At 44.5% G+C, this 12,971-nt stretch overlaps 1 protein-coding gene across 1 annotated transcript in view; it reads left to right on the top strand.

The window, feature by feature from the left end:
• STX18 (syntaxin 18) overlaps window positions 1-12,971 on the top strand; it is a 1,377,880-nt gene that overhangs the window by 884,052 nt on the left and 480,857 nt on the right. The window lies entirely within an intron of this gene.

Here is a 12,971-nt window from a genome sequence, read left to right as displayed (position 1 = left end):
ATGTTACAATTGCCTCATGTACACCGACAACCCTCTCCTCCTTCTACCAAACACTAATACATGTGAGAGATGCAATTATACAGCCAAACTGGGGTCTAAGCTCTCTCAACCCAAGACTAGACAAGGCAGTTAAGAGGAGAAGGAAATTACTTGCATCACACCACCAGTCTCACATAGACCTATGAAACCAGCACCGGCAAAAAACACACATAAATACATGAAAACATACTCTGAGGCTCTAAATAAAAATCTGCAAAAGCAACAGAGACCTCCAAAGCAGACATCCAAGCAACCTCCACCCTCCAACACAAACCATGAAACACATACTTCACAAAACCAGTGTGCCATGCAGTCACATACCTTAAGGCAAAATAACATACCCAACACACTAGTAATAGGTGACTCTATAGTCAGGCACACTGACATCCCACTCACTAGGCTGAACAAGGAGAAGGTTACTGTCGGATGCCAGGATCCGCCACATAACACAAGCACTCAGGTCACTCCAGAACAAGTGCAGATATGACTTTGTCATTGTCCATGTTGGTGTGAATGACCTGAGCCGTACCTACCTGGACTACACGAAAAGAGACATGGAGGAGCTCACTGATCACGTAGCCCAGGCCGATATGACCCTGACCCTGAGTAGCATCCTGCCCTCACCAAGAATGATACCATGGTATAGAGAAAAATTATCAATGTAAACAATTGGCTAAGCTTCTGGTGTCATTCAAAGGGTATCCAGTGTCTGTCGGCCTCTGATGACATGCTCGACAAGCCTCGCTGCTTCACTAGAGACGGCTTGCACCTGTCACCCTTAGGCTTTTGAATACTGGCCAAGGCTCTTGCCACCCCCATAGTGCCTTTTTTAGGCAAGGCTCAAAAGACAAACCCACCGTCGTAAATAGAGCAAGTAACAAAAAACTGAGGGTAATGCTACTCAGTGCCCAAGTCTAAACCTCAAAATGCACGCACTCGAGGCACTCCTCAGTATGGAGAAAATCGATATATGTGCAGTAATAGAAACCTGGTTTAAGGCTCCAGAGAGCCCCCAGCACTACCAGGCTACAACTCATACCATACATTTCAGCCACAAAACCCAGACCAAAACACAAAAGGCGGGGGAGTATCCATATTCATCAAAGATACCCACACCTCCAGGTTAGTGGCACAGCACAATGCTTCAGAGATCATCCATGTGCAACTAACAATGGGCAAAATTGCTATTCAAATTATAACTTGCTACAGATCACCCACCATGTCTCAGGACCCACACTCCACATTCCTGGAAACACTGAGAAACATAAAGGTCCTACCAAACACCCTGATATTGGGTGATTTCAATTACCCAAACATTAACTGGGAGAAGTACTCAAGTACAAACTCCCTTACCCAACATTTCATAGAATTTATAAACTCAAATGCCCTGGATCAACTGGTCAACACCCCCACCAGAGGTGACAACATATTGGACCTGGTCATCACCAACATGGGTGACCGGTGTTCCACACCGGACGTCAACCCCTCGTCTGTTAGATCTGACCATAAACAAATCACTCTGGATAGCCACATTCCGCTACCACCCCTAGTCAAAGAAGCCACTGTGAAAAACCTTTCAAAAGCAAACTTCACGTTACTTAAGACCGAGGTGGGAAGGTTCAAAGCCCCCATGCTAAAGGATAACTCTGTCCAAGCTGCAAAATCCTTTAGTAATGCATTCTACGGGAACCTACATGAATGCATGGATCATGCTATCCCAAACAAAACCAAGACTCACTTCTCCAAGAAAAGGAAACCAGTCTGGTGGACCCCTGCCATAAACAAGCTATACAGTAGAAGGAGGAAACTAATACAGAAAAGAGTAAAATCCCAAGAAGGGAAGACATCCCTGATCAGTATCAGCAAGAAACTATGTTCCCTCATAAAATCATCCAAGGCTAGCTTCGAAAGAAAAATTGCCATGGACTCCAAAGATAACCACAAGACATTCTTTAGCTATGTCAAGAATCTAAGTGGCAATTCTCAGATCTCCTCGGAGTTGGTGCAGAATGGTACAAAATACACTGAACCGACTGATATAGCCAACATCCTGGCAGACAGGTTCAGTGTAAACTTCACCCCCCTCTCACCCCCAAAAGGGCCCATAACTATACCAGAAGAATGTAGTGCCACTGAAATCACAGACACTCAAGTTAAAACAGCTCTCTCCAAAGCCAAAAACACAGCATCAATGGCTCTCTCCAAAGCCAAAAACACAGCATCAATGGGACCCGGACGGTGTCCCATGCTGCATACTACACAAGCTCAAAGATGAACTAACCCCTCACCTAAACACATTGTTTAAAGTCCGCCTCTCCACAGGCTATGTGCCCACAGAGTGGTGCACAGCAATGGTTATTCCGCTCCACAAAGGTGGCACCACAGTGGACCCCGGGAACTATCGCCCTATAAGCCTGACTAGCTTGGTCTGCAAAGCTATGGAGCGCATCCTCATGGATCTCATTAACAGAGACATTGGGAACCTCCAAACACTGGACCCTACCCTGTTCGGCTTTAAGGGCAGATCATGCCACCTAAACCTGGTGGACTTCTTTGAGACAGTTACCAAGGCTATAGACGAGGGAAAGGTGGTCCACACAGCCTACCTAGACCTTGCAAAGGCCTTCGACACCATTCCCCACTCAGGTATTATAGACACGCTCACCAGCCTGAACATAAACTCCTACGTCACGAGATGGGTTGCCAACTGGCTCACGGACAGAACCCACATGATAAGAGTTGCGGGAGCTAGGTCTGACTCTAAACCGATTACAAGTGGCGTTCCCCAGGGCTCAGTCCTAGGACCCCTCCTGTTTGGCATATACTTCTCAGAGGTACAGGCAAGCGCAGGAGGACTATGGCTGACCAAGTTCACAGACTACTGCAAACTAGGGGCTATAATTGACTCTCTGGCTGACACAGACATCCTCCAAAAGGGTCTCACTGAGACAGATACCTGGTGTCAAAACCATGGCCTCAAGCTAAATGCCAAAAAGTGCATAGTCATCCCCTTTGGAAAAAACAAAGTACCCACAAGCTATCACATAGGTGGTAGCCCCCTAAATACGGAAGACGTAATAAGGGATCTGAGGACACAGATAATCACATTGCCAAAGTGGTTAGAAAATCCTTCTATGTGGCTCACCTAATCAAAAAAGGGTTTGCATCCAGATCGAAAGAGGTCATTGGGCCCCTCTACGCATCGCTCATCAGACCCATCATAGAGTACAGTGCCCCATTTGGGATGTACCTTGCAAGACACCTGCAACAACTGGAAAGACCACAGAAGTACCTCACCAAGAGCATCACTGGCCTCAAGCAGATGCCCTGTGCAGCTCGACTGAAGAAACTCTAGCTGTACTCTGTTGCATACCGCCTACGCAGAGGTGTCCTCTGCCTGACATACGAGGCCATGTCCAACCCAGAATTGATGGACATGCTCCACCTAAAGAAAGCCATATCCCCTCGAGCCACACGCTCCAGGGATCTAAACCTCACCACAGCAATAAATAGGGCGTGCTGGAGGGATAGATTCCTATCCCAGAGACTTCCTGTGCTCTGGAACAAGATTCTAGTCTACATTAGGCAGAGCTCCTCGCTAACCCTCTTCAAGAAAAACCTTGACGAGTGGATGGGAAACAGAAAGTTTACCCCAGGGATCACTTCAATGGCTCTGCTGGACAGAGGCACAGGGAACTAATCTAAGGGGGCGGCGAAAGCCAACACATTCCGGTTATGCTTATAAATGCCTTCAGGCAGATAGCCTAGTAGCTACCTCTGTACCTATGGGGTCAAACTTGCTGCAACCTCTTTGCATCTCCCCTCAACAAGTGCAGTAGGTACTTTGCCCTGCCCCCCCCCCCAACCAGGGGAGTCACAGAGAGGTGCTCTTCTCCATGATTGGCCTCCCGGTCTTTTCTACACATTCCCGCCTGTACCTCTAATTGTCTAATTCCTTCAGAAATCATCTCAATTGAAGAGAACAGCCATCGTCATTGCTCCCTCCCTTAATATTTATTATTTTTTTATTATTTATTTAATTATTTAATATTTGTTTGCCAGGAAAATCCGACTTGGAACAAAGCCAATTTTCAGTAGAGGCCCAGGGGAAACGTTCCAGATGTGTGTCTTTGAAACGTGGGAGGAAACCGGAGGAAACCTGCACAAATGCAGTGAGATCATGCAGACTCCACACAGAAGGCACTCCAGCCAAGAATAGAACCAGAGAACCTCTTGCTCTGAAGTGACAACGCTACAGCTGCACCTCTGCGCAGTTATTGGCCTCTTCAAATTTGTTATCCCTTTCTTTGGCGTCATTTGCTTCTTTCCCCATGGATTCTGGATCCAATTCCAGGTCTACTGTCTCGCCCATTAAACATAATACACCCGGATGTCTCAGGCCTGAAATTAACTGCATGGTTTCCTCACGTCCATTAATAGCAAGAAACTCCAGGCTTTCCACTCCTGTTTGCCACATTTGTTTATCCTCCCACAAAGCTTCTACTAGAAAAATTTACAGAAGTAAATGGAAAAGGTTTGTCATCTGGGTGCAGCAGAGTGACTTTGACCCTTTTTCAGCACCAGTACATAAGGTTCTAAAGTTTTAACAAAACGTTTTAACGAAGGTGCTAGTTCTTCTGTTAAGGTACATCTAGCTGCCATTTCTGATTTTCACATTGGGGTAAACAGTTTGTCTTTAGCCTCCTTCAGACTTTGCAAGGCCTTTGTAATGGGAACTTTTCTTCTTAGACCCCCTTTTAAAGACCCAACTCCCCCATGGGGTATGAATTTAGTTTTACAATCCTTGACGCAATCTCCCAGTCAGCCAAATGTGAATTAAAATTTCTAACTTGGAAGACTGTCTTTTCACTAGCCACTACATCTGCTAAAAGAGTATCAGAACTTCAAGCTCTATCTTCTAAACCTCCTTATTTGATTTTTTCATAAGGATAGGGTATCCTTGCAAACTAACACCTCCTTCCTTCGGTGGTGTCAGAATCCAATATTAATCAGACAAAGGAGAATATGTGCTACATTTGCTTGGATGTTCACAGACAGTTGCATTTTTACTTATACAAGACAAAATTTTTCAGGAAATCAAATCAATTATCTGTCTCCTTTTGGATTCTTACTTGGGTAAACCAGCTACTAAAGTGACATTAACCAAATGGTTAATTGATAGTAGGTTTGACTATGCCAAAAACCTCTAAAAAGCTGACATTGCCAGATTTATGGCAGCCTCTTCAGTGTTTTTATCCAGATCTTCCTTGGATAATATTGGTGCAACTGCAACTTGTCTAACCCCTATACCTTTATTGCTCATTACAAATTGGATCTAGTCTCTAGGGGAAGAGCAGCCTTTGGCGCATTGGTGCTCAGGAATATCCTTTCTTAGATTCCTCCCCAGATTGAGGTAGCTAGGGACACTGTCCCAAAAGTTGAAGAATGAATGAAAATGACAACATCAGATAAAGAAGTTGCGTATTCTCTGTAATGTTCTATCTATGTTGTCCATTTTCATTCTTCAACTCTCCTTCCTCCAACCTCCTACCAATTTGACTTCTAGATGGATCAGAAGATACTGAAGTGACAAAGTTCCTTTGACTGAGCTCCAGGTACTGGTATTTGTTTTTGTTCATATTGACTACTACGATCTGAGCTGTGGTAGGGGACTAGTGCATTATGGGTAAGAGAGGAGCTTGAGAGCTTTTAGTGTTCCATGAACTGTAATAAAACTGCCAACTCTGATCTGAGAATCGGATGCGAACTCAACAGTTGAGAAAGAATGAAAATGGACAGCACAGATGGAATGTTATGGTGAGTACGTAACAACATTTTCCACATATCACGGGGTTATTATCACAACACTCCTCGAGACAGACCTCCTAGTGGTAGACGAGGAGTTAAATGGACATCTCCCAAGAGGCAGACCTCAAAATCAGGGCTTTCACAGTCTCTTCATCGAAAGTCCTTACCAGCATTCCTGAAAGGTTGCCCAGCTGCTGCACTCTGGAAGCAGTTAGGGGGTGCTTATCCATGGAAAAGCTCACCCAGACTCTGCCTCACTTTGCTGTGAAAGAAAGATTAGTTTGCTTTTGATTTCTTGTATTTTGTATTACTTTATTGCCTTTTTCCATTTTGTATACTGTGGTTTGTTTTCTTTACTCTGTGTTTTACTTGAATTCTGCTTTTAATTGCATATTAAAACTTGGAAAGAGACCACAGATGTGTCTCTTTTGAGTCGAGCAGAATTTTCCAACCCTCCCAGCCTGTTGCTGTTGTGTTCATAAACACAACTGTCTTTCTAGTTGCCTGCCCCTTGTGTTAATGTGACCGCATATCTCGCTCCCTCTCCCCTTTCACTGGCTGGTGTGAGTAAGCACAAAATTATCATTTTGTGAAATCACTCCCCTTCAACTACTTCAGTTTATTGGCCATCCTACTGTATTCCATAGAACCAGAATCCAAAAGTGCCGACCCCCTTTCAATTTATCCTGCTGTTTTAAAATTAGTGGCTCTGCACTAAGCTAAAACTTGAGTTATCCCCTTTCATATCTAACTGCTTAATGTTCACTACAGTGTTCACGATATTAATAATTTTTTCATCATTTATTGCAAGAAAACCAGTTATTGGAGAGCCCACCTTCTGCCTCTCAATAGTCATCCTGGGATTAGTGCTTCTATTTTCTCCTGGTGAGAGAAGGAGCACAGGGACATTATTTCCTGGAGACTGCTAATCACCAGAACGCCTAATAATGGCGTTATAGGTGACCACTTGGAATTTGTGCGTATATTCTGTTCCTGCTGAGAGAAGGAGTAGAGTGCATTGATTCTTGACTGTTTCTGTTTAGATATTGAGTGTCTGTGCTTAACATTCCTGATTGGTCAAGGCTACAACAAGCCTACAGACCCTTACATCATCTGGGACAAGACTGTAGATCACCAGACAAGCTGTGGCCTGCTTCTTACCTTGGGATTGGTGCTAACATTTTGCTTCTGGTGAGAGAAGAAGCAAAGGAGCATTGTATCCCAGCAAAGTGAAACTGTGGTGAGAACAGCATTAGTAGTAGCCAGGCAGTAGCCATTCATGTCACTCCCCTCTTTTCATCATTCTTGACAAGCTAATTCTTTGTTTTCAGTAAGTACTGTTTGATTAGTTTCTAACTTCAGAATATTTGCCTAAATACTTGATCCTTAAATTTTGCAGGGTCTATGTATTAGTTTCCCCTTAAGTGTTTGGCAGTGCTCTGTGCAGACTCAGACACCTTGAGTGACATTTTCCAGTAAAAGCATGATTGAAGTTTCTCCAATACCTAGTTGCACACAGGACAACTAGTTTGCAGAGATGAGCACTGTCCCCATAGTTGCAAACCAGATACTCCTGTTAGATATTCTCAGTCAAACTGTCTAATCAGAAAAAGGGTCTGTTGTCATGGATATGAACTTTCCCACTATGTCTGTTACCAGCTTGGTGGAATGGGCATCCTGAGGCAATGTTGAAATTGTCTCATGTTTGCTGACAATCAGTTAATTCTCAAACAAACTGATATGGTGTGTGTGAGATGTGTTTACACAATGTCACTGGAGGCAAAACTGTCACATAAAAGTACTGCTGTTGTCAATAAGGTTGCCAGCAGTGTACACATACTGCACTCATAACGCATATTTCAAAGATGGCATATCGACCTACATATGCTGAGGCACTTAAATGTAACCTTCCTAAATCATAAAGACCTCCTAGATGAAGTACACATAACAAATACCTTCAGCAGCCCCAAATGCACTCTTTCAAAATAACACCCACATCAGCACATAGAGCTGCATCTTATGGAACCTCTACCTCTAAGCCCAAAAGGCAAGCCAACCCACAATCCAACATTCTAGTCATTGGAAACTCCATCCTGAGAGATACTGATGTCCCTCTCACCAGGCTGAGTAAGGAGAAAGTCATAGTCAGTTGCTTATCAGGGGCAAGAATTTGCCACATTACGTACACACTCAGGTCATTGGACCACAAGTACCAATATGACTTAGTCCATGTGGGAATAAATGACCCGAGACATACCTCCCTAGATGATATGAAGAGAGATATCATGGTGCTCTCAGAATGTGTCTCACGCTGGTATGAGCCTAGCATTGAGCAGCATTTTACCTTCTCCAAGGATGATGCCATATTATGAACAAAAAAATGATTGACTTTAATAATTCTGAGTTTCTGATGTCATTCTAAGGGGGTGCAGTGTTTGTCAACATGGAAGGAGATGGTCAGCAGACTATGCTACTTTGCCAGAGATGGTCTGCACCTCTCCCCTCTAGGCTGTAGAATATTAGCTAAAACATTGTCTTCCCCATAGTGCCTTTTTTAGGCAATGCCATACTGAAAGTACTTCCAACATAGCAAATCAAAACCAAGAAAATCTAAAGGTATTATTGCTCAATGCTAGGAATCTAAACAAAAAACTCCGCTCCCTAGAAGCTCTGTTCACCCTAAAGAATGCTGACATCTCTGCAGTCAGTGAGACATGGTTTAAAGCTGCGGAGAGCACACCAGCAGTGCAAGGTTATAATACCTTCCACACATTTACACCAGCTAGTTCACAGGCAGGGACTAAAGGTGGTCTCTCTATTTGCATCAAAAATTAATGTACTTCAAGGTTGGTCAAATAGGACAATGCACTTGAAATGCTCCATGTTCAAAACAGCATAGGCAAAATCCAATACTACTTCCTTACAAGCTATAGGTCCCCCTGTATGACTCAGGAAACTCATACCATGTATTTAAACTTATTAGAAACACTAACCATCCAACCCAATACCATATTCATTGGTAGCTTTAATTACCCCACTATTAACTGGGGATGCTATACAACACCAAATGTACAATCACAGAAATTCCTGGATTTTGTAAATACAAACTCCTTGGACCAAATAGTCAATACACCAACCAGGGGTGCAACCATACTGGATCTGGTCCTCACTAGTATGGGAGAGTGCTGCACATCCCCTACTGTAATGTCTTTCCTGGTAAGGTCAGACCACAAAATGGTCTCCTTTGACGTAAAAATAAAACATGGACCCGCAGCTAAACCTGAAATATTCAAGAGCTACTCTAAGGCTAACCTCCTGCTATTAAGTGATAACTTGGCAACATTTCAAGCTCCCGTAAACCATGAGAACACTGCTGCCTATGCAGAACTGTTCAGAGTAACCCTGTACAAGTATGTTAATAGCTGCATAGAGGCAGCTGTACCCACTAGGAAGAAGTACAGAAATAACTCAAAAAACAAGCCACCCTGGTGGAATCACAGAATCATTAGGCTGTATAACAGAAGGAAGAAAATCATGGCAAAAATTAGGAGGTGCAGCACCCAGCAGGATAAAAGCACTCTCATGAAACTAAACAAACAACTCAAAGGACAAAAAGTCTACCAAAGCCAAATTTAGTAAAACCCAGGCCAAGGATAACCACAAAGCATTCTTTAGTTATGTCTGCAGCCTCAAAGGCAATACACAATTATGTGCAGAGCTCATTGTAAATGGAGCCACCTGTACTGAGCCAGAAGATATAGTAAACCTCTTGGCTGATAAATTCATCTCCAACTTTACCTGTCTCTCTCCCTCAGGAAATACCATCAAATATAACTCCCTCTACTATCACTAGGGAACAGGTCCTTAATGCTCTTTCTAAGACCAAGAACACTGCAACAGTGGGCCCAGACAATATCCCAGGATGCCTTTTTTAATTTCTCCAAATCTTTTGGGTTTCTAATACCATGATGGGAATGGACATCATTCCCAAGTCAAAGTGTGATTAAAGTTTGTGAAATTAGTATTGTTTGTCTTTTGTCAGTCAGAAGTGCTCTTCGAGTCACCCACAATGTGCCCAGTAGTGACTTCTGCAATTTGTACAGAGTTGCGTGTATTGGTGACGTATCTCGATACAATTGTAGATTCTTTTTTTGTAAGACCCATTGCTCCTACTACTATTGGAACTGTCTGGGTATCTTTCTTCTACATTGCTGTCATTTCTGCCTGCAAATTTTGATATTTTATGGCTGTATCTCTCTGTACACAAGACACTGTATTCACTAGGTGTAGCAGCTTCAATGGTCAAAGCTACTTTTGTCTTCTTTTCTTGGACCACTATATCTCCTTTTCTTACGTCTATCTTTTGAACTATTGTTAGTGAGTGATCCCATGTGATGCAAACTTCATCATTTTCTGTGATGTTTTGTGGTTAATGTTTCCACTGTTTTTCAGCCACTTCAATACCATAATATTTGCACAATCCCAAGTGCAACAGTCTTGCCACATTATTGTGCCTTTCAGTATACAGTCCTTCTGGCATTAGTATGTAACAACCAGCAACAAGGTGTGCGACTCTTTCTAGTTCTGTTTTACAAAACCTGCATTTGTCTGTTCCTCCCGCATGTTCAATGGACATTGTAAACTAACATGTATGTAGCCAACTATCGGGCTGCCAATATTAATCTTTCTTTTGATTTGAATTTGCCTCTCCTTAACCATTCCTGTGTTTGATCTTGCTCAAGAGGAGGTTCTTCCAGACGTTTTCTGTGCATGCAGCTATATTTTTGCATTTTCCACATTTCTTGCCTTCTCATCTGATCCTTCACCTTGTATTCTTTCTTTTGATTTTGGCACATTCAGTTGCTGCCTGATTTTTATCTACTTCTGGTTTTATTTCCATTCCTGCTTGACGCTGATATGCTTCTACTAGACTAATCAGGGAAGTCATCTTAGATTTGTTCTCTTTGTTTCAAAACTCTCACTACAGTTGGGTCTTGTGAGGTAAGCAGATATGTATGCAGTCCCACAATTGCAGATATATACATGTAATCAATTTCAAGGAGGCCTATACCTTCTTCAGAACAGGGAATATATAATCTTGTATGCACTGATTTTTATAAATCATTTGGTGAGCATGAAGCATCCTTCTTGTTTTCCCATCTAATCTATCCAACACGTTTTGGGGCCAGTCAGTCACTACAAAACTGTAAGTTAGGACAGGAAGAGCAAATTGGTCTATAGCTTGAATCATAGATTTCAACACTGTTTTCAGGATTAATTTGTCTTCTAAAATATTTCTAAGTTTTATTTGAATTTGTTCATGTTTTATTGTTGCTCCTTCATGAATTCCCAAATGTATATACACTCCCTCTTTCTCAAGTCATTTTATATCACATTCTTGTTCCAAACTGATGATCTGAAGTAGGATATTCATTTGTCTGCAACCTGTGGGTTATGGATCCGATATCGGATCCGAACCGGCATGGTTTTCCAGCTATGGATCCAAGCTCTCAGCTCCTCCCCTCACCCATAATGCCCTGCTCTACCCTCATGACCTCAGATCTCGTTTGCCGCGCTGGTGACTGGATTGGTATCTATAGCTCTCAGCTAAGTGCTAGTTTTATATCTGAATTTAATTTCAATTTTTGAAGTTTTTTGTGTGAAAGTTTAGGTATCCCTCTTTGATAGTTTTATTTAGAGTCAAATTAAGTATTTTTTCCCTCCCTCGCTGTTGGCGTAGTGTGTGTGTGTTGGGCCTGTGTGTCTGTATTTGTTTTAGTTACTTTTAATTAGTAGCTGTATAGATTTGGATGGCTGAACAGCCCAAATCTGTATTCTCTAAATGCTCGAGTGTGGCCATAAGCTCTCCCGGCTGATGGCCACACTGCCTGGGGTTGAACACCTCACATCTGGATGCTCCATTTGTGCAGGGTTCAACCCGAGGTCCAAGCTTGCCTTGGCGGGCCTTTCGGCTCCGACCTCCTTATTCCCTCCGTGGCACCCTCCTGCTCCTGGGACTCAACCTCCCGTTTCTGGAGAGGAGGGATGCTAGGAAAAGGACGGAGGAGAGAAGCACTGGCGGGGGCAGAGACCTCTGGCCCGCCGCCAGCAGCCGGCTTCTCCCGGCCTCCTCCTTCGGCTCCGGTCCCCAGTGTGCTTTTCACGGGTCCTGAGGAGGAGGATCCGAGCTCGTCGAGGAGGATCTCAGAGGCAGGCCTCTCGGTAGCCTCGTTCGTCCACATATAGCCTTTTCGATGCGGATCTGGACGGATGATGATAAGATTCATCCAGGCCCAGATGCAGATGGAGTCTCTTGCCTCCCCTCTGGGGAGCTCAACACCCTTTTAAACCTATTGCTCCTTCTCCGACCCGCTATCCGGGTTGGGAGCAGCTGACCCGAGCAGCAGCGGGCGGGGGGGTGTCGGGCGCCGATAGTGTCTGTGGCACTGTCCCGCCGGATCGAGAGCGAGCGCCGGCTCCGATCCACTCTTCGGATCGAGGGCTTTGATGTAGTGGAGGGGCCCTTGAGGGGTCTCGGACCCCGGCACTTGTTTGTCGGCGTCGTCCCGCTCCCTCTGCACTGGGCCAGGCTTCCACCATCCGGCCCTGGGACAGCCAGCTTCTGTGCCCCAAGTTGCTCCTATGGAACAAATTGCCAGCCCCCAGAGGATGTCTTGACTCCCCGTGTCTCTCACAGAGACACGGACTTGGAGGGAGGGAAGGCTCCCAGGATGTCTCATTTGGAGACATCATGGAAATGCTCTGTATAAGGGGGTGGTCTGCCCCCTTCTTCCTCGACCGAGTCGCTCCGTGTTCTTGGAGGCATTTAGGCGGGCCGTCTACCTCTTGGGTGTCCCCCCCGACCCGGTGGGAGGAAACCGACACCGTGGAGCCAATTCCTAAGAGGCCAGATAGGATCCTTAGCCCTCCGTCCGACCGTGCCCATTGGCCACCAAGGGGAACTGGCTCAGGAGAGTCCCTCAGTCCACCCGAGCAATGTCATTAGGATGCAGCGAGATCTTATTAAAGACGCCATGCATCCCCCAGAGTCCATCCCCGGAGGAGGACAGGGTTCTGCACTCCACCCGTATAGCCCACTCTTAGGTCAGTTACTAATACCTCTG

Source organism: Protopterus annectens, chromosome 2.part1 (genome assembly GCF_019279795.1).
Source record: "Protopterus annectens isolate FY-2018-M chromosome 2.part1, PAN1.0, whole genome shotgun sequence".
Taxonomy (NCBI): domain Eukaryota; kingdom Metazoa; phylum Chordata; order Ceratodontiformes; family Protopteridae; genus Protopterus; species Protopterus annectens.
Note: the sequence above shows the minus strand (reverse complement) of the source record. Positions and strands in the feature narration are given on the sequence as shown.